Genomic DNA, 22,270 nt, shown 5'->3' with positions numbered 1-22,270 from the left:
ATGTAATTGAACCTAATAGAATCTTCCTTGTTCTTCTGATCTGTATCTGGTGACTACCTTCTTCACCGTCTTAATTCAGAAGACTGCTTTGGATTGTCCAAGTCTGGAGCATTGCCTTGATCTTTAATTCTGTTCTGGACAATTTCCTCCACCCTTTTAGGGCTTGTCATTGAATAGCCTTATGAGGGCTCTTCTCTTTGGCTACATCTTCACTGCAAGATAGGTGTGTTTGTACAATGAAGTAGCTATCTCCATGTAAAACCCTGGAGCAGACAGGCACCGGTAGTTTTTACCTCAGAGTTGCTAGTCAAGATCAACCCCAGGTAGGAGGGGTATAAGGTTGACCTCCACTAGATACAGTGACTGTGACATGTCTCCCGTAGGGTTTGACACTAAGGCTATATCTACACTACAGCGCTCACAGCTGCACAGCTTGTGGTGGAGTGGAGATGCGCTAAGCTGACAAGAGAGAGCTCTCCCATCCACATAGCACTGTTCACACTGGCGCTTAGGTCAGTATAACTGATGTCACTCAGGGATGTGGATTACTGACACCTAAGCGATGTAAGTTATACTGAAGTAACCTGTAGTGTAGACAAGGTCTGAGATAGCTAACCCAATGTAAGAACACATCTCTTTTTGCAGGGTAGACATAGCCTTTGTGTTCCTCTTCTGGAACAAATTCCATTTCTTCCATCACGCTTACACCGGCGAATGAGCCATCTCACACCATTCCCAAGTAGGTCCCAAAGCATTCAGGCAAAACCAGTACTTTAAATTCCACCTAGACACCAACTGGCAACCAGTGTACTGTTCTCCAATACATGTTACTCCTTAATGCACTCCTCTTATTGGAATGGCTTTCTTGGCCATGTTATCTACTTCCTATCCATCTTACGATAGGTTAATCTTTCAGCATGCAATCTTAATTACTCATATAAGCAGCACACACATTCATTCAAACAGGCACACACACACAAAGAAAGCAAAAAGTATTTATATATTGTTGTATTTGCTTTTCGAATATTTATCTCTAACATGTAGAAAGAGAGAGATTAATTCTAGGCTACATGTAATCTGAAAATCTACTCCACAAGTATTTCAGAACTGCATTTTAACAAGCACCTGCTGGTTCTATGGTTTGTTATAGACAATCTAAAATACGACTTAGTACCCCTATCTTAGCAATAAATAATAACATAAAAACTCTAACCAAAGATGTTATAAGTACAAAAATAAAAGTGGAACTGAACAAATCAGACTGAAATTTGTACACACACTTACTGATCACTTGTCTTCCACCTGTGATATTGTGTACCCATAATCTAATGGAGATAAACCACTGCACAGACTAGAGCCACTAACATTTCAGACATAGGTATTTTATAGTGCATTAATAAAGTGTTTGGTATAAAACAAAAGAACTCATCCTACAGCAATACAACTGTCCCTCCTTCTCCCCCCAAAATTAAAATAATATATCACTGTGTATATGATATTGAACTGTTTGCAAAGAGAATCTTCCAAATCTGAACCAGCGCAGGACTGTCCCACTGAGTTTACAGCTAGACACACAAAAACAATAGTTTTGAGAGGTGGGACCTGAACAATTCATCTCTTCACTAGATAGCTCTGGATTCATATTATGTTTCCAGTAAAGATTCCTTCTCAATTAAACACGTGTTTCCTAAAAACTTGTGTTTTGCCTTTCAATTCCATTGGAACAAAGCTCCATGAAAAATGAAAGTGGAACTCCAGCACTATCTAGAATTTAATTATCAAAGAATTTTTTTAGAGGTGGAGGTTTTTATATGCAAGGGTAAAAAAGTAATTTTCCTGCAAGCATCTATCAACTGCAATAATAATTCGAGTAGCAATAATCCACAAAAAGGGGTGGGGAATTGAAATAACCTAATTATGAAGAGGTCTTAGTGAGAATAGTCTAACAGTGCATGGATGTATTTACAGATGAAGAGATAGAAGAGATGGAGAAGCTTTTCAAATACATCTTGGCATAAAACACAGTGTCCTCCATGGCCATTCTGGAGTGTCTCTTGTTGAGCGGGTTAGTGAACATGCCTTCCAGGGGCTTATGGTCTGATTGTAGAAGAACCTCTTTATCAGACATTGGTACGACTACATTGCATATACTATTACCAACAGGTCTTTTTCTACTTGAGCACAATTCGCACAGTTCTAGGTCAGAACTTAAGTACCAATGCCTAAAAAGATGCATCTTTCAGTTGCTCACAGGCAATCTTATGTTCTCATCCTCATATCATTAAGAAACAGTTTTTTCAGTTGGACTCTTAGTCTTGTCCCATTCGGGATGCAGTAAATCAGGTAGCAGACCATGCCTAGAAACTGCTGTAGCCACTTCTTGTCTTTGTGGAGCTGGTAGGTTTAGCAATTGCCTGTATTTTCCTTTCAGTCAAACCTTTGGTGGTATGATTATTTGCCCCCGTACTTTGCTTCCTTCCTAGAACTGCATTTTATTCCTGATTTAGTTCAAAATTTTCTTCCTTTGTGCATTTTATACCCTGCCGACCTTTGCAGTCAGATTATTTTCTGTGTTGCACCTGCAATAAAGACATTGCAAAAAGCCAATGAAGTGGCTCTCTTGTACCTCTCTGGAAGTTTCACTGCTGGAAATTTCCCTTGCTGTCTAACTGCAAAAAGTGATTATTTAAATCTGCACCTGCACTAGAAGGTGCAGAAAGAGAACACAGTACTAGCCGATGCCGAGTTTAACTCACCCATACCCACCCTTTTCATTCACTATTGTAAACAACTGCTTTGCCTGCTAGGTGGCACTGGACATCCACTGCCGCTGGGAGCGGTGGTGCTGAATGGCTGTCAGGGCACAGGAGCACACCAGCTCCGGAGTCCTCTTTACTTTCTGCAGTGACATGTTCTTTTCTGTGAGGGCTTCACTGCTGATCCACAGGGTAGGGATTCAACTCTACACATCACAGCAATGTCCTCCTCCATGAGCATAAGCCAGCCATCAGCATAGCTTTGAAAGCCTGGAGGTGCTTTAAAGTCCATCCATGCGTGGCGAGTGCCTTTCAACTTACTACAGCCCTGAAAACCCTCTGAGGTTTCATCTACCAATTTTGCCTGCAGCGCCTCCATCTTGTATTTAATATTAAGGTCCACAGATGCTTCTCTGCTCAGAAACAGCGTCACTGAGACGTTTATGAGGAAGGGCTGGAGACTAATGTGAGTAGGGGATATAATTCCAGTCAGGTTATCTAGCTCTTCAGGTTCTATTCTGAACTATTAATACACTACTAGGATGAAATCTGTTTGTTGTACTTGCATCAGATCCAGTGTCTTCAACATATTCACCACCATCCACAGGACAAGGTTAGTGTCTTTGTATGTGTCTGTACAGCACCTGGCACAAAGGGCCCTGATCCTGATTGGGGCCTCAGCGGGCTACTGCAGCATATATATATATATATATATATATAAATAACTGTTATAAGCACCAGTATCTGATTAGAACTGGAATGGTTGTCCTCCTCAAGATATCACTGAGTACCAACCATCTCTCAAAACTTAGAATCATAGAATATCAGGGTTGGAAGGGACCTCAGGAGGTCATCCAGTCCAACTTACTCATATGTGCCACACCACAATCCCCAGGAACAATGTATTTATGCCAGAGTTGTCTTTCTCATTTGGTCTTGGCCCTGACATTGCTGCTGTCCATGCCTGAGTAGTACTTTTACTTGGCACATGTTGTACCCAATGCTAGACATGCCCACAGTGGATGTGTTTTGGGGGCACTGTCTGTTTGGATGGCAACATCCATGGCTGTGTGCCTTGTTTGGACACACTATAAGTATCTTGGTATCTCTCTTGTATGCCTGTAAGTCTTGTTCAGATGGAGGTGTGGTCATAGCCTGTGCCCTACTTGGTCCAGCAGATTCTCAGCTATCCACAGTTCTAATGGAAGGGCCAAGTCTGGTGTTCTCATTAGCCCCTCTTTAGCCATATAACTCTAATGTATATATTAAGCTGAACACAGATTTGTGTCCTATCATAGCATTTTCCACCGTGCCAAGCTCCTAATGTATAGTTTTTTGTCTCAGCTCCATTAGGTATTTGTCCAGGTCTCCATTTCCTTAGAGTGGGTGTGTCCAGAACGGAGGGTCCTATGGAGATTTTGGATGAAAGTAATTTCTAAACTTGGCTAAAACAGCTTCCGGATTGGTCTCTCTTCCCTGCTTAGTTCACATGCCACAAAGGTTGGGCATTCTCCTATGACTCCTCCAGCACAGCATGGAGTAAGATGGTTCCCTGCACCTCTCTAGCTTTTTGCAAGGCCACTAGCTTTAAAATATAGCTGGGAACCACTCCCATCACCATTTCTCTGTGAGCATCAGTGAGGCAGGAATCTTGAACTGATCTAGATATAATTTGCTGTGTCTTGTACTCACAGTCAGATCTGCTGTTCTCTCCACAGCGGAGGTTTTCTGCTCTTTACTGAGGGTATGGTGAGAGTACTGCAGGTCCAGACCCTTCTGACACTCGGTTGTGATCTCTCTTATCTTTATTTGTCTATTCAGGCCCCTATGGTGGGACTGAGACCTCTGTGGCAAAAACCCCAGGTGAGCAACTATGAAAGGAACTTTATTATCAGACAAGGCTAATATAGGCTGTGGGGCTATAATGGAGCTTAACTGCCTGGATCTGCACAAGAAGCCCCTAAAATACTTGATATTGCCAGGGCTACCATCAAATTCTCAGAGACATTACAAATTAAAGGATCAACTTCAGTAATGTCATCACCCTGCCCAATGTAAAAGGGACTTGGGTCCTGGGCGATATTGAGGACTTTACTTCTGAGAGGCAAAACCCCCTTGGCACAATAATTTCCTCCTTTATTAATAAATATATAACATATCAAATAAAAGAAAACGTTATCTCACACTTGCAAATATTCCAATTATTTCTGTGTCGGAGCAAAAGAATCTTATATCTAATTGCCATAATATGTGGTCATATATGTTGCTTCATTATTAGAGGTTAATTAGTTAAGTTCCGTATAGCATTTGGAAAATGTAACACATTTGAAAATGTAATACTAAATATTATTCCTATTCAGCATTACATGCATGTTGCTGGCCATGCTCATCAATGTGGAAAAGTTGACACTTATCTATCCGTTCAAAAATTTTAAAATTAAAGCCCTAATCCTAAAAAAATTATGCACATGCTCAATTTAAGCACTTAGTCCCATTTTGTTCACGGGAATTACTCGTGTGTGTAAAATTAAACACGTGTCAATGCTTGCAGGACTGGGGATGTAAATCCCAAACAACTTTCTCCTCCAATACAGTTCCAATAAATAAAAGAAATCTTAAATTCCTATTGAGTCCTTGGGGCAAGGGCTATGTCTCTATTGCTGTCTTGTATGATACAGAACATACTGGCAGTGCTTAACAAATAAGTAATGGTAATAAACGAATAACATACAGATTGCATTGTAAAATTTTCTGGTTTTGCATACAGCATGAAACTAATTTTTTTAAAAGAAAATCTCAACACATTTACAGGTTATAGTCCCTATAATTATTTTACAGACACAGTCTAGATCTCACTAGGAGAGGGGGAAATAATCTTCACAAATGCCTTTCTAATTGCTGAAAATCGGAGCGTGAGTAGCGATATTTAGATTGCCATAAACGAGTGCTAGGATTCCGGGGTTGAATTCGGAGGTGTGGGTGGTAGGGGAGGGGGGTGGGGGAAGCCTGCGTCCTTTAATGGGAATTACAAAGCTCGCTGTCCCTCTCTCCCAGCGCTGCTGCTGCAACATTTATTGCAAAAGCAGGAAATTGCTTATTACTAAACTAGCTGGCAAGAGGGCAGGAGCTGATGTGTTATTGGCGCAGCACTTGCTTGGCTGTTGCCTTTCTCTCTCTCCTTCTCTTTCTTTTTGTTCTTCCCCCTCTCCCTCTCTCTTCCCCCCTCTCCTCCTTTTCTTTTCTTTCTCCCCCCCCCCCCTTTTTTTTTTTTCATTTTGGCTTCTATTCAAATGTGGGTCAGGGGTGAGCAGCTCCCAACGTCACAAGCTTGCAAGATGGCGCTGGGAGGAAGGCTGTGAGATGAGGAACAGGCTGGTATAGCCCGAGAGCCGAAGGGGAAGGGGGAGCAAAGCCGCGGCTGCCCGTACAATAAAACAGAAAACAGGTAACGAGGCAAAGTAGCCGTGGAGGGCCCGGGGCTCTCCGCCCGGGGGCCGGACGCGGCAGACTCCAGCCCAGCGGCTGCTGCTCGGGGCTCTCCGCCCAGCCCTGCTGCCCCGTGCTCTTTATGTGCCCACTGCTCGGGTGCAATGGGGGGGGGGGCACGCACAGGGGCGTGGGGGGGGGGGGGTCCCCTGCCTTGCAGTGCCCGTGCCTGGCAGCCGCTGCTCTCTCCCCCCATGTGCTGCCCCTGCTGCATGGGAAGGGGGCGGGGAAGGGGGTGAATTTGGATGGATCGCTGGATGGTAAATCGCTGCTATTTGGTGGCAGCGGCTGGAAACTTTTTGCTCCCCCTCCCCGGGTGCTCTGCCCCTTTTGCTCGATGCCTAGCGGTCGGGGGGAGGGGGCAGCGGGGAGGTTGCGGCAGCTGCTGCCTGGAGGAGCCAAGGGGGACCAGCAGCCCCCGGAGTCGCTAGCTGCCCCAGCCCCCTCCCCGCCCCCTGCGTGGAGATCGCGGTTGAGCCATTCTTGGGCAGGGAGGGTGCAGTGCATTGGGGTGGGGGGCGTGTTTTGCGTTTGCCTGTATTGTGCTAGGGGTTCCCATGAATATCTCCCCCCCCCCCCCCTCAGGTCCACCAATTTCCACCCTCCCCTCCCCCCGGAGCGCTCAGGAGGGAGGTCGAGATAGGGGTGGCAATCGCCGGCCACTGTTCTTCTTCCCATGCCGCTCTCCGGAGCCCGGAGGCCAGGTTTCCTCCCCATAAAGCTTACCCCTTCCCCCAAACACGCACCCCTACCGCTCAGTGGGATCGCATTGAACTTTTGCCCCATCTCCTCCTCCCCACCGCCCTGAGATCAAGGAGGGACGGAGCCGCCGCTGCTACTGTGTGTGTTTGTGTGTGTGTGTGTGTGGGGGGGGGGGTCTCTGGCTTTTGTTACCGATTGCACCGTCTCCAATGCAATGGACGGAGCAGAGGATACTACGCAGCCCCACTGTTTGGGGCTCGCTAGGACCCGGCTTCCCGGTGCGCCCCCCCAGTCCCTTTAGTGTACGAGCTACCTGGGGAAAAGATTTAAAACCTGGCCAAGCTGCTGTTAAATCAGACCGGAGGGTAACATATTTTATCTGCCATTGAGTGGGGCTTCTGCCCCCCCCCCCTTTCAGCTGTATACCATACCCCCCCCTCCCCTCGGTTACAAAGCAAGACCCGGTGGGATCCCCATGGCTAAGCCGTGAACTCTCCTTTTTCTCAATGGGGGCTCTGAGGCTTACGTGGGCTCCCTCTTCCCAGATCAATAAGAATGGTGAGACGTGTGAGTGAATCTTTTACCCCGGCCGAATTCTGAATGAAAACCTCTCGCGCCCGGGAAATGACCACGCTCGGCAGCTGCTGCGGGGCGATCTCCGAGGCGCCCATTATGCTCGCCGCAGTTCGGTGCGTGTTGTAAACACCCAGTCCGAGCTGATCGTGACCGGTGCGAGAGGGGAGAAGTCAATAATTTACTTCGGTCTGCACTTGTCCCACGTAGAAGTGGGCATCTGAGCGAGCGGTGGAGGGTTTTCCAGCATGTCTGTTTATCCCTTTATCAGTGCTGCCAGCTGGGCGCTCTTATTTGGTCATTTCACAGCAGTGCTGGATACAGTGCAGAGAGAGTAGCTAGTCGGTTCGTCGCTAATGCGAGCAGAGCGCCTTTTATTTAGGCGCAGCTTGGAGTCTTTTGTGTACCCTATAATATACTCTGGGATTTTTATAACTTCTGCCAACTTTTTGCTAGGAAAACTTGCCATTTAGAAACAAAATAAAACCGCTACCTCTTGTTACTGAGAGAGCTGTAACTTTGCATTCAGTATCTGTGAGTGTAAGGGTGTATAGCTCTACATAAAATTAATGAATTATATATGAAACCAAGTATGTACCAGAGGGCTACTCAGATCCCACTGGATACTACTTAATTAGGGAATATATTCATGCAACAAGCCAAAAACCAATAAGAACACAATTTATTACAAAATGACTGTTTTTATCTTTTGACTGAAGGAAGCTTAAAATACTGCAAAATGCTCTTTGAATAATCTGGTGGAATTTATATACCAACTAAGGGAGATAACAATATGCTACTCCTCATGGTTTTCACTGAAAAAACATCCTGAACTTTGAACAAAAATATTTAATTTTTATGTTTAATAAATGCACTGTACATATAAATAGCACAGTCCGAATTTTTCGTGACTTAAAGCTATTGCTTATGCCGCAGCAGTTCTGGAGAGGGAACCATAAATGGCTCCTTAGGATCATATCACAGCAGCTCTGCATGGAGAAAATGACATATGAAAGGAAAATTGACTTATTTCCACAACTGCAAGTGGTTTCTTTTTTGTGCCTTTTCATTAGCAATCTAATCCTAAAAGCATTAGGAGCAATTATTTGTGGTGGTGCCTGACATTCTAGGTCTAATTATTTAAATCAGTTTAACTCTTGATGGTTGACCCATTAGGTCAAATCTGGCTGCCCTTTGTTGTTATATTTATTAAAAGGAAAGAAAGAAAAGAAACAACTCCCATCCCCCCTCAAACTTGCCACCTGCCACTGGCATATCATTTTAGTTATAGGGGAGATCAGCATTAAGAATAAACGGCTGCTTACATTTGTTACTTTCCATTCAAATGTGGGTAGAAGACACCAACCATAAATACCTTGTTCTCTGGGGTCTAAAATATATTGTTTGATCTAAGTGTGGTGGGGTGCAAAAGGGAGTGAGTGTGAGCCTGTAGCACTTGTTCTCTTAGTGTATCCTCTCTATTCTGGGTGAAATGTAGAAAAAATACATAATTATATTTCCCCCCCCCCCTTTAAAAACAACTCTCTTGCCAAAGATCTGGGAGAGATTTACATCTTTAATGCAATAACTCATGTTAGTGTCCACATACGTTGCTGTGCAAAATGACTTATAGACCTGTAGATAGTAATAAATATCGTAAGATGCTTGAAGCACTTGCTATCATGTGCTGTGTTGTTGTGGCCGTACTGAATTGTTTGGCAGAGGCCAATGAGTGAAAGGATAAAGGGGGTGAGGGGAGGCATCAGTCCTAGAAGGTGCATGGCTCAATTTACTTTCATTAGCATCATGGTACTTTTTTTTAATTTTTTTTTTATGGCTAATCTGTTTTGGTGTGGAATGGATTGAAAAGCCCCCCAAACCACTGCAATCCAAAAATACTGTTCAGATTTGAAAATCCAAATTTTAACTAAAGGATGTTGCTGCGAGTTCTTAGATTCCAGCATTTTTAAAGCTTGTAGTGATAAACCTAAATTGCATATTACTAATTCTTTTGCCCTTGTAGAAAATGGAATGTATAGCTCTGTTTTGATTCCCATCCATACTTCTGGCTAATAGGTATAGAGAAATAGGATAATGCTTTTTAGTGGATGCATAGTTGCTTTAGAATCAGAATTCCTATTTGCATTGTTTATGGTGTTTTGCACTGCCGTCTTTTGATGGATATATCGTGGCTTGATAGATAGCAGGTCGTGGTACTGCTAGAAAGATGGTCTTCAGTTTCCCTACCACAGGACACCAAACTTTTGGTACACTAGCAAAATTAGACTTTATTGTAACTTAACGATTCATTGTACCCCAAAGCTGCTGCTGCATCTTGTGATTTAATGGCAGTCAACAATACTTGCCACAAAGTGAGTCCCTGGGTTTCAACACCACAGCAGATATAGACTCAGAGTGGGAGAAAATGGAATTGCATTTGCAATGCAGCCATTACGTAGGCTGTACTGTGACAGGCAAAGCTCAGTGAGAAGGGGGACCATTTCAGCATCAGTGGACATGCCTACCCTGCTGGGCTTGGAGAAGAATTAACGGGGCTCAGCTGTGGAATTGCTTACAACACCAGAGTCCTGGCCCAACTACAAGCAGAAGAATATTTTTGAGAAAAATATCTGAAAAGCCTTGTCCCGTTGGGTTGGCTGTGATTGAAAAGGACTGACTGTATCACTGAGGCTGCTTAAGTGAGTTTACAATACACTCTCCATTTCAGGGATAGTGCATTGTGATAGAGATTTGTCTCCTGCTCTGCAGCTTCGGTGCTAAAGCAACTATTTTAAGCTGCCACAATGGTACATGTAATTATTTTTTCTTCTGCCTGGAGTAGTTCAAAATCTGCCTCAAAATATTCTTTAAAGTTGCGTTTTCCTGTTAAATTGGCCCATCAAACTTCCACCAGAATGCCAATTTGAAGGCCAGAATATTTTCCCTGAAGAATGTGTGCGTTAGCAGCTAGCTGTCAAAATTTGTAATAGTTACTTTTTTTTTTTAATTCGCAATTTTGTGGAAGGAGAATTCACCCTCCATTGCTGGTTGTTGGCAAAACAAGAAACAAACAAAATAATGAGCTCATCATGAATGTGAAACTGATATAAAAGTGATTGTCACAATAGCTGTAGGGGAGAGAGACTACAACACTGCAATAATTGTACCTGCTTTAAGTGACAGGTGGGAGAAAACTTCGCTCCTTGTCATCGGTGTTTGGATAGAGGCCCAGTGTTGGCCACAAACTGCAATCCAGGATTAATCCCCAGTGTTTTCTTTCTATATATCCAATTTCCTATTTTGTTAATAAGCACAGCCTACTATGCACCTGCAGTCAGCTGTTCTGGAGTGGAAGCAACAGGGTTTTGCATTATTGAAATGACAACCCTCGTGCCTTCCTAGAGCCTGTATTGTTTGAGGAGGAAGGGGTGGAGAGTGATCCTGGTAATTGCAGATCTGAGTTATTGAAAAAGTTTGGAAAGCAGTGGGGAATCTGATTTACCCAAGCCTACATCTCTTGCCCATCAGGCAACCTGAAATGTATGTTGCAGGACTTGAAGAGACAAGGCTGCACTTACACAGTAACTAAAATTGTAACCTGAGAGCCGAAGGCCCTGTCTCTGCTAGTGAACAGATCTGTTGTAGAAAATGGTAGTCAGAAATGGAGCCACCTCAGCCAGTGCTGAATGGGTTTCTGTTGCTAGCATAGCTGGAACAAACTGTTCATCTCCATCACGCTTTCTGTTACAGTGCTGATGTTCTACCAGGCTCAACAGCCAGCATGGTGGAGATACTGATCCATTCTGTCTCCCTACTCTGTCAATTCAGCTGGCGGTGAAAACTGTTTACAGAAAAGCAGGAAGTCCACGTCTGAAAAACATTGTCATCAGTAAAAAGAAAAGGAGGACTTGTGGCACCGTAGAGACTAACCAATTTATTTGAGCATGAGCTTTCGTGAGCTACAGCTCACTTCATCGGATGCTCAAATAAATTGGTTAGTCTCTAAGGTGCCACAAGTCCTCCTTTTCTTTTTGCGAATACAGACTAACACGGCTGTTACGCTGAAACCTGTCATTATGCAAGGCATTGTCATCAGTGGATCATTTTCCTAATACCACTGGACCTAAAACTGGGATGCATCATTATTCGTTTTTTGCTTCCTTTGCAGAAAGCTTTCAGATATATTGATAGTGCTGTCCAAGAGCTAGGTGTGATTCCACCCGTTAGCTAAAGCAGGTGTTGTCTGTCAGGACTAGGTTTTAAAAACTTTCTACTGTTTCCCTAGCTCATCCTCTGGCTGAGAGAGGTAGAAAGCATTGTGCTTTAGCAGGCTGGCCTGAGGCATTATCTATCCTTCAGTCTCTTAGGTAAAGGAAGAGGGGGTAACTTTCGATGATACATGAACTTATCAAACCAAAGCAGCTCTTCTTATATTCTAAGGCCAGAAGGGACCATTGTCATCATCTTGTCTGACCTCCTGCAGAACACAGGCCATAGAACTTCCCCAAAATAATTCCTAGAGCAGATCTTTTAGGAAAAACGTCCAATCTTGATTTAAAAATTGTCCATGGTGGAGAATCCACCACGAACCTTGGTAAATTGTTCCAATGGTTAACTAGCCTCGTTGGTTTAAAACAAAAAACACTACCACCACCCAAAAATGTGTCTTATTTACAGTCTGAATTAGTCTAGCTTCAGCTTCTAGCACTGGATCGTGTCAGACCTTCCTCTGCTAGATTGAAGAGCCCATTATTAAATATTTGTTCCCCATGTACATACTTGTAGACTGTAATCCAGTCACCTATTAACTCCCTCTTTGTTTAGCTAAGTAGACTGAACAAGCTCAATCTGTCACTATAAGACGTGTTTTCTAATACTGTAATCATCCTCATAGCTCTTCCTGGAACCCTGTCCAATTTATCAACACCCTCCTTGAATTTTGGACGTCAGAACTGGACACAGTATTCCACCAGTGCCAAATACAGAGGTGAAAACATCTCTGCTCCTACTCGAGGTTCCCCTATTTATGTATCCATGAATTTCATTAGCCCTTTTGGTCATAGCATTGCAGTGGGAGCTCACGTTCAGCTGATTATCCACCATGTCCCCCCACATCTTATTCTGAATGACTGCTTCCCTGGAGAGAGTTTCCCATCTTGTAAGTATGGCCTATGTTCTTTGTTACATACTTTTTACATGTAGCCATATTAAAATGCATAGTTTGGTTGTACCCAGTTTACCAAGTGAACCAGATCGCTCTGTCAGTGACTTGTCCTCTGCATTATTTACCACTCCTCTAATTTTTGTGATATCTTCAAACTTTATCAGTGATGATTTTATTTTCTTCCAGGTCTCTCACACACATGTTATACAGATGAGGGCCAAATATTGCTCACTGGGGAAACCTCCAGAAGCACCTCCTCAATGGTGATTCTCTGTTTACAGTTATTTTAAGATCGATCAGTTAGCCAGTTTTTAATCCACTTAACATGTGCCATGTTCATTTTATATCTTTCTAGTTTTTTAATCAAAATGTTGTGCTATACCAAATGCCTTTCAGAAGTCTAAGTATATTACATAAACGTTATTACCTTTTATCAACCAAACTTGTAATCTCATTTAAAAAAAAATCAAGTTAATTTGATGGGCTCTGTTTTCCACAAACCCCTGTGGCATTAACAATATTATCACCCCTTTAATTCTTAATTAATCTAGTCCCATATCAGCTTCTCCACTACCTTGCCCAGGATCAATGTCCGACTGAAAGACCTATAATTACTCACGTCATCCAGTTTACCCTTCTTAAATATTGTCACATTAGCTTTCCTCCAGTCTTTTGAAATTTCCCAGCATTCCACAATTTACTGAAAATCAAACATTAACAGTCCAGCAAGCTCCTCAGCCAGCTCTTTTAAAATTCTTAGATGCAAATTATCTGAATCTGCTGATTTAAAGATGTCTAACTTTAGTAGCTGCTGTTTGTGGCATTGCAGCTGTGTGGATCCCAAGATATGAGACACATGGTGGGGGAGGTAATATCTTTTATTGGACCAACTTCTGTTGGTAAAAGAGAAGCTTCTGTCCCCTTAGTGGTGGCTGTTTAATGTCCTTCTGAGATACTAGTGCAATGGAAAGAGTGTCGTCCAATGATATGACTACATTATCTCCCCCCCCCCCAAAATGCAGAACAGAAATACTTATTGAAACCTTCTGCCTTTTCTACATTATAATTCTATAATTTCCACCAGTGGACAATACCATTGTTTGGATTCTTTTTGTTTCTAATAAGGAGTTTTTTAAAGTATATTGTCCTTAACTCTGCTGGCCATAGACTTCTCCTTGTTTCCCTTTGCTTTTACAACTCTGGGTTTTAAAAGTGATGCATGATATGGTGGCCATTGGAAATGCCACATCACAGAAGTTAATTTACTATGCTGCTTGACATTTTGCAAGCCCAGCTCACCCCTGAATTGCCTTCACCTAGGTATACAGAAAATTCTCACTCATTAAATGTATGTTTGTAGCTTTTCTTTTTTCTTTTAAATAAAAGAAGCATTCATTGTACATGGATCCAGTCTTCAATGTGCCACAAGAAGATACCGTCATACAGGACTAAAATCATCATGCTTATTTTAGTCTTTCCACGTGCTGTCAGTATGCCACTGTCCCGTCTGAGTTTTGTCTGACCCTGTGAAACCTTTCCTTTTGTCCAATAAAGAGTTCAGAGCAGTGTTTGTGGGGAATATTTTTGAATTAAACTCTGAGTCTCTGAAAAAAACCTGTTGTCCGTTTTCAGAAAGCTCTTGATACTCTGATGTTGCTGACATGACACAACCTATTTTTCAAAGAAAAATCTGTAAGTGTTTTGGGGCAGGGACCAGGCCTACCAATGTTTGTATGACAGAGAATGTATCCATTAACTTCCCACATACGCATTTTCAGAGCTCTGCTCGTACATTTAAATCCTGTCCTATGGGTGATGTCCTTAAAAGGTTTCCTTTCGTCAGAGATGGCCAGTTGTGTTCGTAGCTTTGTGAGGTTCATAGGCTGATGTCTGCTTAGGATTGGTTTGAAAGTAATTTCACTTGTGACCTGAAATCCAGTTATACCCAAGTTTCCCAAAGCTGAAAGCTTCTTACACCTGCTGAATTGATTTAATAACTGGTCTGACGTTGTTCGTTTAAAAAGGGGGGAAACCTTGTTCTGCCCTGAGTTGGTGCATATGAATGCACCAGTGGCTTGTATGTCGGCTCTTCTGGATGGTCTTGATTGGGACTTGGGAGATCTGGGTTTGGTTTGTGGCTCTGCCACATACTTCCTGTGTGACTTAGGGCAAGTCACTTAATTTATCTCTGCCTCAGTTCCCCATCTGTAAGATGGGGATGATATCCGTTGTCTATTTAGCTCTCAGCCCTCTGGAGGAGGGACTGTATTTTACTAGATCTTTTCACAATGGGACTCTGACCTCAGTTGTGGGCCTTTAGGAGCCACCATAATACAAATAATAATGCATCCTAAAGGGCTAAGTCAATGATCTTATGCAAAACTTGATATCCAGGCCTCTTGTAAGTTGGGCTTGTTAGGCTCTGTTGTACGGTTATTAAATCAGTGTTGCAAAATATCATGAATATTTACCATCCGGAGTATCAAATCTACTTAACCTTACCACAACGATGAAAATATGAATGCGATTTTGTTCCCCTGTGGTGAATAGCTCTTCGGAAAGAGTCTCTTGCACCACCACCTCTTTCCTGGAAATGTCCCCGAATAATTTGAAAACAGTCATCTGTCCCCCTTTAACCTCTGCTAGGAGTGGTTTCTTCTCTTGTGTTTGTTTTCCCCTCTTGGGTTACGTGGTCCAGTGCCAGCATACAGCGTGACTCAACAGCCTTAGAGATTCTTGGAAAAGCACTTCCGTTTGCTCTAGGTCAAAATTGTGTTGGCAGCAAACTGACTCTACTGTTTACAAGTTGGCAGCACTCTTAAGCGAACTCCAAGACGAACAGTTTAATGCGTGTTGCGCTCTACATCCATCCAAGTTGCGGAGGTGTTTGAAAATACTGGCCTGTTATAATGGGTGGGACTGCTTGAAAAGGAAAGGGCATGGGCTAATGCAGAGTTTCCCAAACTGTGGTCTGTGGACCACTTGATAGTGGTTAGTAGACAGCTGGCTGGCCACTTGGTGCTGGCACTCGTCATTTCCAGTTATTAAATGTCATCAGCTGCTGTAGTTGCCATAGTGCATTTGCTCCGTCACCAGTTAGAGGCAAGGTGGTCCATGCTTGGAAAGCTACAAGGGGATCTCCTCGTTAACTTGCAGTACGCAGCGGGGAAAGCGTCTGAGAATCCCTGGTTAGTGGCTAAAACAAAGGCTTGGATGTAATGATTCCTTTGCCACTCACTGGCTGTGTAATTTTGGGAAAGTCACTCGCGCCTCTGTTTCCCCATCTGTATAATGGGCATGATATTTGAAAGATGGGCTAGATGACCTCCTGGGCTTTTTCCTTCATCTTTTATGAAAGGAAAGGAGTAATAGCTGCTACCATTGTCTAACTTCTTCTGGTGCAAACTGCCTAATTATTTCAGGCTTAACACTTCTGGTTCAGTTGCCCATATCTGCAAGGAGAGCTGGTTGTTAAGGAAAAGCAGTTCGAATTTGCAGTACTACTGCAGTGGGAAGCAGTTTGTTAAATGGAAAGCTGTTTCAAGGGTGTGGCCAGCTACTGTAGGCTGTGGGAAAAGGAATATATACAGTAGCTTTACATTAAAACAGTGGTGGTTTCAGGTTGGAAGTGGTAGAATACTTGTCCTTATATAGCATTTTCATCCAAAGATCTCAAAGTGCTTTATAAACAGTTAAGCCTCATAACTGTCAGATTGATGGTGCTAACTCCTCTGTGCCTGCATTTCCAGATCTGAAATATGGCAATGCTGTGATTTCCCCGACACCCCCTCAACCCCACCCAGGTCACACCATCAATGTGTGTGATGGTACATATTTCCTCCCCATGTAGAGCAAACTAAACTGTAAAACTTAACCAATCTTTTGTGACTCCTTTCCCCTCCCGGAATCTGGGGGATTCAGATGAGTGGGATCTGTATTTGAACCATATGTGAGTAGGGTTTTGTGAAATACAACCTCATCCAACAGAGTCCTGAGAAACCAAATCCACCCATGATATCCCCCCACCCCCTCTAATGGCAGGGAAACCAGCTGCATCCCTGGCAGAGCCCGACTTTACTGATGGCAGTGTACTAAATCAGCCCAGCACATCCAGTAGTATGTGTTAGACGCTTGGGGGTTCATCCCACCCCCTGCTCTCAGTGAACTGGTTAGACAAGAGAGAAGGGACAGGAGTCCAGAGAAGTCCAAGCCAGTTTACAGATGTGTAGTTGTTCTGACATTATTCAAAATATTTGCTGACTCGCCTTTGTCTCCTCACTGATCATACGTAGACCCATGCTTGTCTGTCTCTGAAACTGCTTGATCTGCACCCTCTCTCCTCTCCCTGCCCTCCCCCAAAACCTCTTGAAGCAATAGCCATGCACATGCCTGTTTGAGGTTGAGAGGAAAGCTGCCTTATTTCACTAGGTTTGGCCAGTCAAAGTGGTGAGTAAGAGGGTATCTTACAGCCCTAGGGCTGTAGCTTGATTGGCTGAGGTCACGTTTTTGTAAGTGAGAAGGTAACAGCTGTCCTTTGTGGCATGCAGCAATTCAGGGGAAGTTTCAGAAAGTGTTCCCCCCTCCCCCCCGCACCCAAAAATAAGAGTCGCCATGTTATTGCCCCACCCCCACGCTGAGCTACGCCTCACGAGGTGGGGGAGGAGTGATTCGTGTGTTGGCCAGGAGCTGGTATATTGGCAGTGGGAGAGAGAACCCAGTCGCTGCTAAATTTAGTGTAAATTATTGGAAACTAATTGGGCATGTTTGTGCTAGAAAAACTTTCAGTTCCCACTCTTCTTAAATCTTCCAGAAGGAGGGAATGCCAAGGTGCGAAGGGTATCCTGGCATTGCACGGACTTCAGTGCTGTGCCATATAGGTATTTCTGCAAGCCCGTAACTTTGCAGATTGATTTTTTGTTTCTTTTAATTTAGAGTCAGGGTTTGAATATTAAACAAGTGGTAATATGAACACACGACTTTTGCAGTAAAATAAAGAAATCAATTAATTAGTGCAAACTAATTGTTGGTCAGAGCTAAATGTTCAGTGGAAAAAGCCCCTATGAGCATATGATAGAGTGTAGAGTTGCTCTTTGCACCAAAAATTAGACTTAGTGCCACACATGGACACAGAGCACTTTGCAGCTGATAGAATGTACTCAAAAACCAGACCGCCTTCCTGGCCCGAAGGAGCTTGTAATCCAAAGGCTCAGATAGGTGCAAGACAGATAACTGATTAGGGTCAGACTCTGCAAACGTTTGGGCACTTCTCCGGAAGTCAGTGTGACTCTGCTGGAGTAAGGGCTTGCACAGTCCAGTCCAAGGAGTGGGGACATTGCAGCTGTTGAACAAAAGAGAACTGCTCGTGGATTATTATTATTATTAATGTGATTTTATGCAGAGGGCTCTTGGCAAAGGCCTGGTTCTCACATGGGTGAATGCTTTGTACGCTACCAAGGCAAAAGTCTAGTGGACTTTTCCTACTTTGTAACTGACACTTGGTGTGGTCCAGTCTTTTGGGCCAGGAGCTGAAGATAGTATTTCAAAATGGTCCCTGGGTCACAGCTGATACTTTCGGACAGCTTCTCGGTCCTGTTCTGCTCCCTGTGCTCTGTAAAGGGAATGGAAACCACCTGCAAGTTTCCTGCTGGAGATCCTCTCAAAATGTGGAGGAGACTCAAACAGGTGTGGAGCCGCCATAGTCCCTAGTGCAGGAAGTGAGAAGGGGCATGTGTCTGGAGCACATTTTAACCCACATTGGGGCTGGCACAGAGCATTGGAGAGTCTTCACTGGGTGTGGGTTCTCAGCTTCTCTTACTTCAGTCCCCACTCCTCCCACTCTCCTGCTTCCCGGGCTGTCCTTTATTCGGGAGGGGAACTGTCCTTTGCTAGGTGCGCCCCTACGCTCAGACAGAGGCAGCTGAGCTCAGACCGGCTCTCCTCCTTTCTCCCAGAGCCTGGCTGGGAAGCAGATGGTAGAGCCAGCGCCACTCTTCTCCCTCCAGCAGGGGGAGCTGCGACCGGAAAGGGGCGTCCATTTTGACATTACAGTTGCTCGTGAGGCTGCAGAGGAAGTGGTGGGGACAGTTTGAGAAGCGGCACCCTCTACCGCCTCTCTCTAGCAATGGGACTGGCTCAAACGCTGCAGGGGACCGTCTGGGGAAGGCATGTTCGAGTCCTAACCCTATGCACATTTTGTTCTTCGACCAGTCGGCCTCAGGCCACAGCATAGAGGTTTGAGATAAGACATGATTCTTCCAGCTGCACGCGCATTTCAGGGTTTTGTCCTGTGCCCATTATCATAATGTCAGAGTGCCTTCCATGTAAAATAGATTGGCACGAGTGATTCTCAGTAAGTCTCTGGCTCTTCTTGTCCGTCTTTATTTTTTTTTTAAAAAGAAGAAAACCCTATATCCTCCTGAATAGGTTTGTTAGTCAATGAATTACCAAAAATTCTTCTCTCTGATGTGCCAGTGGACCCAGAGATTTTTGTTTTTTGGATTTACTCCGAAAACTACCTAATTTCAAGGACATGCAACACTTACTTGACATAATGTAAAAGAGAGACAAGGTAATGTAAAAGAGAGACAAGGTAATATCTCTTCTGTTGGTGAGAGAGAGAAGCTTGCAAGCTTGTCTCTCTCACCAACAGAAGTTGGTCCAATAAAAGATCTCACCCATGTTGTCTCCCCAATATCCTGGGACCAACACAGCTAAAACAACACCGCACACAATAATGCGAAAGAAGCATTTGATGAGAACATAAAACCTTCATTTGAAGGGCAGGGAAATGGACAACTTATTATCTTACTTGCAATTCTCCTGCTAATCAGGCCCCTTGGTAAACTTTTTAAATCAAACGTTATCACTTTGGTGTATCAAATAAAAACCACCTTTTTAAAAAATGATACTTTACAGTAACTCCTCACTTAACGTTGTAGTTATGTTCCTGAAAAATGCAACTTTAAGTGAAACGATGTTAAACTAATCCGATTTTCCCATAAGATTTAATGTAAATGCAGAGGGTTAGGTTCCAAGGAAATTTTTTTGGGGCAGACAAAAGGCATTGTATACTGTACAGTACTGTACTGTGGTTGGGAGGTGCCCCTGGCTTACCCCACACAAGCACAGCCCGTTGCAGGCAAGGATGCTAGAAAGCACCTTGTGCAGCAGCAGCGGCAGCTTCCCCCAAGAAGAACAGGCACTGACTTTGCTGGGGGATGCTCCAGGCCCACCTTTTCCTGTCCCTGCTCCACTCCAGGCCCACCTCTTCTCACCCCCACTCCACCCCCTCTCCGGAGCACACCGCGTCCCCGTTCCTCTCCCTCCCAGTGCTTCCTTGCTGCCAAACGGCTGTTTGGTGGTGCCTAGGACTTTCTGGGAGGGAGGGGCAGGAGTGGAGATGCAGTGAGTCGTACCTGCGGCCAAACAACTGTTTGGCAGCGGGGAAGCACTGGGAGGGAGGGGGGAGGAGGCGGAGAAGAGGAACTTGTGCAATGCTCCCTTGTAAAGTTGCTGCTCTTCCACAGAATCTTACAAGCAGTGGACAGAGCAGGCAGCCAAACGATGTTATAAGGGAGCACTGTACAACTTTAAACGAGCATGTTCCCTAGTGGAGCAGCGATGTAACTTGGAAACAACATTAAGCGGGGGGATGTTAAGTGAGGAGTTACTGTACTTGTTTTAAGAATGGCTTTCTAATGGGACCTGATTCTGCAAGGCACCAGAGTCAACAGAATTGGAGTTGCAACTCTTCACTATGCAGTAATTAGTAAAATGGACTCTCTCTTGCATAGTAGTTTCTAATTCACTGGTATTTGAGTGAACAATCTCTCCCTCAAAAGCAGAGTCTACAATGGACAACTGCACAAAAGTGTCACTTGATTTTAGAACTGTTTAGTAATGAACATCCGCTCTGTTTTGGGTGGTAGGCAGCTTGAGGATTTGAGCAAGTTGGTTCGTAAAAGTCTCTGTATTGTTTCCCTTCTTTTGTTCTAGGAATTGGCAGAATGAAGTCAGCCACCTTGTTGATCCAGTTCTATCAAAATAAATAAATATATAAAATATGCTGTCCAAGATTGAACCAGCACAGTAGTGCTGTTTAACATGCACTGTTTTGAAAAAAAAACTTCTATCCCATTCATAGAAAGCTTAGCTTAGCTTTGTAGTGGATGGAGATGGGATTTAAGTTCTGATGCTTGAGTGACTGAGATGGGTTGGGAGGAGAATTTTAATGGTCAAATAATTTGCAATCCTCTGAACCCAGTTCTCCTACGGCAGTCCTCATAATTGACCTGTCTCTTTTATTAAACAATTTTGGTGCATGACTTAACTCTTTTACTATGCCAGTTCTTAAATTCCAGTTGACCATCTGATCTCCATGCTGACTTCCCCTTTCCATGTCTTTTAAAGTCAAGTTTTGCCTTTCTTCCAAAGCCCCCAGACTCTGCATGTTCCTCTGTTTCCAACTCTGCCTTCGTGTCTGCCCTACTTTCTCCTGTGCACCTTCCCATTCTTAGCACCGTGCTCATTCCTGTCTGTCGTCATCTTGTTTTGTCTCCTCCATTCAGATTTGCATTGGGTCTCATGCTGCACTTTATATGGAGCAGCCAGCCATCTAATACGTACTGAACTACTCCATGAAGCGTTGCATTTGTAACAGTCCCCTACAGTGCTTTGTGTGCTGCACTTACTTGTGCCTATAGACTGTAGGCTGTTTGTTTTGAACTGCTCTGGGTACACTGGGCCTGTAAGAATACCTGACCACCGTTCAGATGGAGTTTGTGAGGGGTGTCCGTTTGCTGCTGCTTCTGCTTTTCTTACCTATTAGGAAAGCAGGAGAGCTTGATGTTGGTGCATAAGCTTCGTTCTTGCTGGATGCCAATGGTTAAACTGAAGCCTTCAGTCGGACAATTCATGCTTGTTCTTGTTCTTAAAAACATCCAGCCTACCCACCAGGGTGCCATCTGTGTGTTCCTGGACTGGCCTCCTCCTCAGGGATATCCAGGGCCTAGTGATTATCTCTTTTTGGGGGAACCTGTGACTGTGGGCCTGATCCTGTAACATGCTGAATGCCCTCAAATGCCACTGACATCAGTCAGTTGAAGGTGCTCAGTATCTTGCAGCAATTACTTAGCTTGTAAGTCCCTGGGGGCCAGGACCATCTTCTTGTTCTCTGTTCGTACAGCACCTAGTATGCTGGCATCCTGGACCATGACAAGGGCCCCAGATGCTTTGGTGGGATAAATACTTAGGCCTAATCTCAGCAACCCACAGACCACATCAGCTCTTCACTTGGCCATGGAACCGAAGAGGAAGGCAACATACAGTCCACTTCTCTTTCCCTCCCTGGGCAGTATTGGGACCCAAACTAAATGATAAGGCCCCATCTATAACACCAGACAAGAGCCTCCCTGTTGGGATAACTACAAAATATGAAAAGAAAAAATTGAGCCTTAAGTTCACTTTTGCAATTTAAAAACTTTGTCTGAATTTCATAAATTTTGCATGAAAATAGGCAAACACGCAGCACCCAGCATCATAGGACTGGAAGGGACCTCGATAGGTCATCTTGTCCAGTCCCCTGCACTCA

The 22,270-nt window shown here is 44.0% G+C and overlaps 1 protein-coding gene across 1 annotated transcript in view; it reads left to right on the top strand.

The window, feature by feature from the left end:
• Nucleotides 1-5,840: 5,840 nt before the first annotated feature.
• HIC2 (HIC ZBTB transcriptional repressor 2) overlaps nt 5,841-22,270 on the top strand; it is a 96,538-nt gene continuing 80,108 nt past the window's right edge. Inside the window, exon 1 of the mRNA XM_048821349.2 lies at nt 5,841-6,201. The gene's annotated coding sequence lies outside the window, so the exon portion shown is untranslated. The remainder of the gene's footprint in view (nt 6,202-22,270) is intronic.

The sequence above is a fragment of the Caretta caretta genome, chromosome 15 (genome assembly GCF_965140235.1).
Source record: "Caretta caretta isolate rCarCar2 chromosome 15, rCarCar1.hap1, whole genome shotgun sequence".
In the NCBI taxonomy this organism is placed as follows: Eukaryota; Metazoa; Chordata; order Testudines; family Cheloniidae; genus Caretta; species Caretta caretta.
Note: the sequence above shows the minus strand (reverse complement) of the source record. Positions and strands in the feature narration are given on the sequence as shown.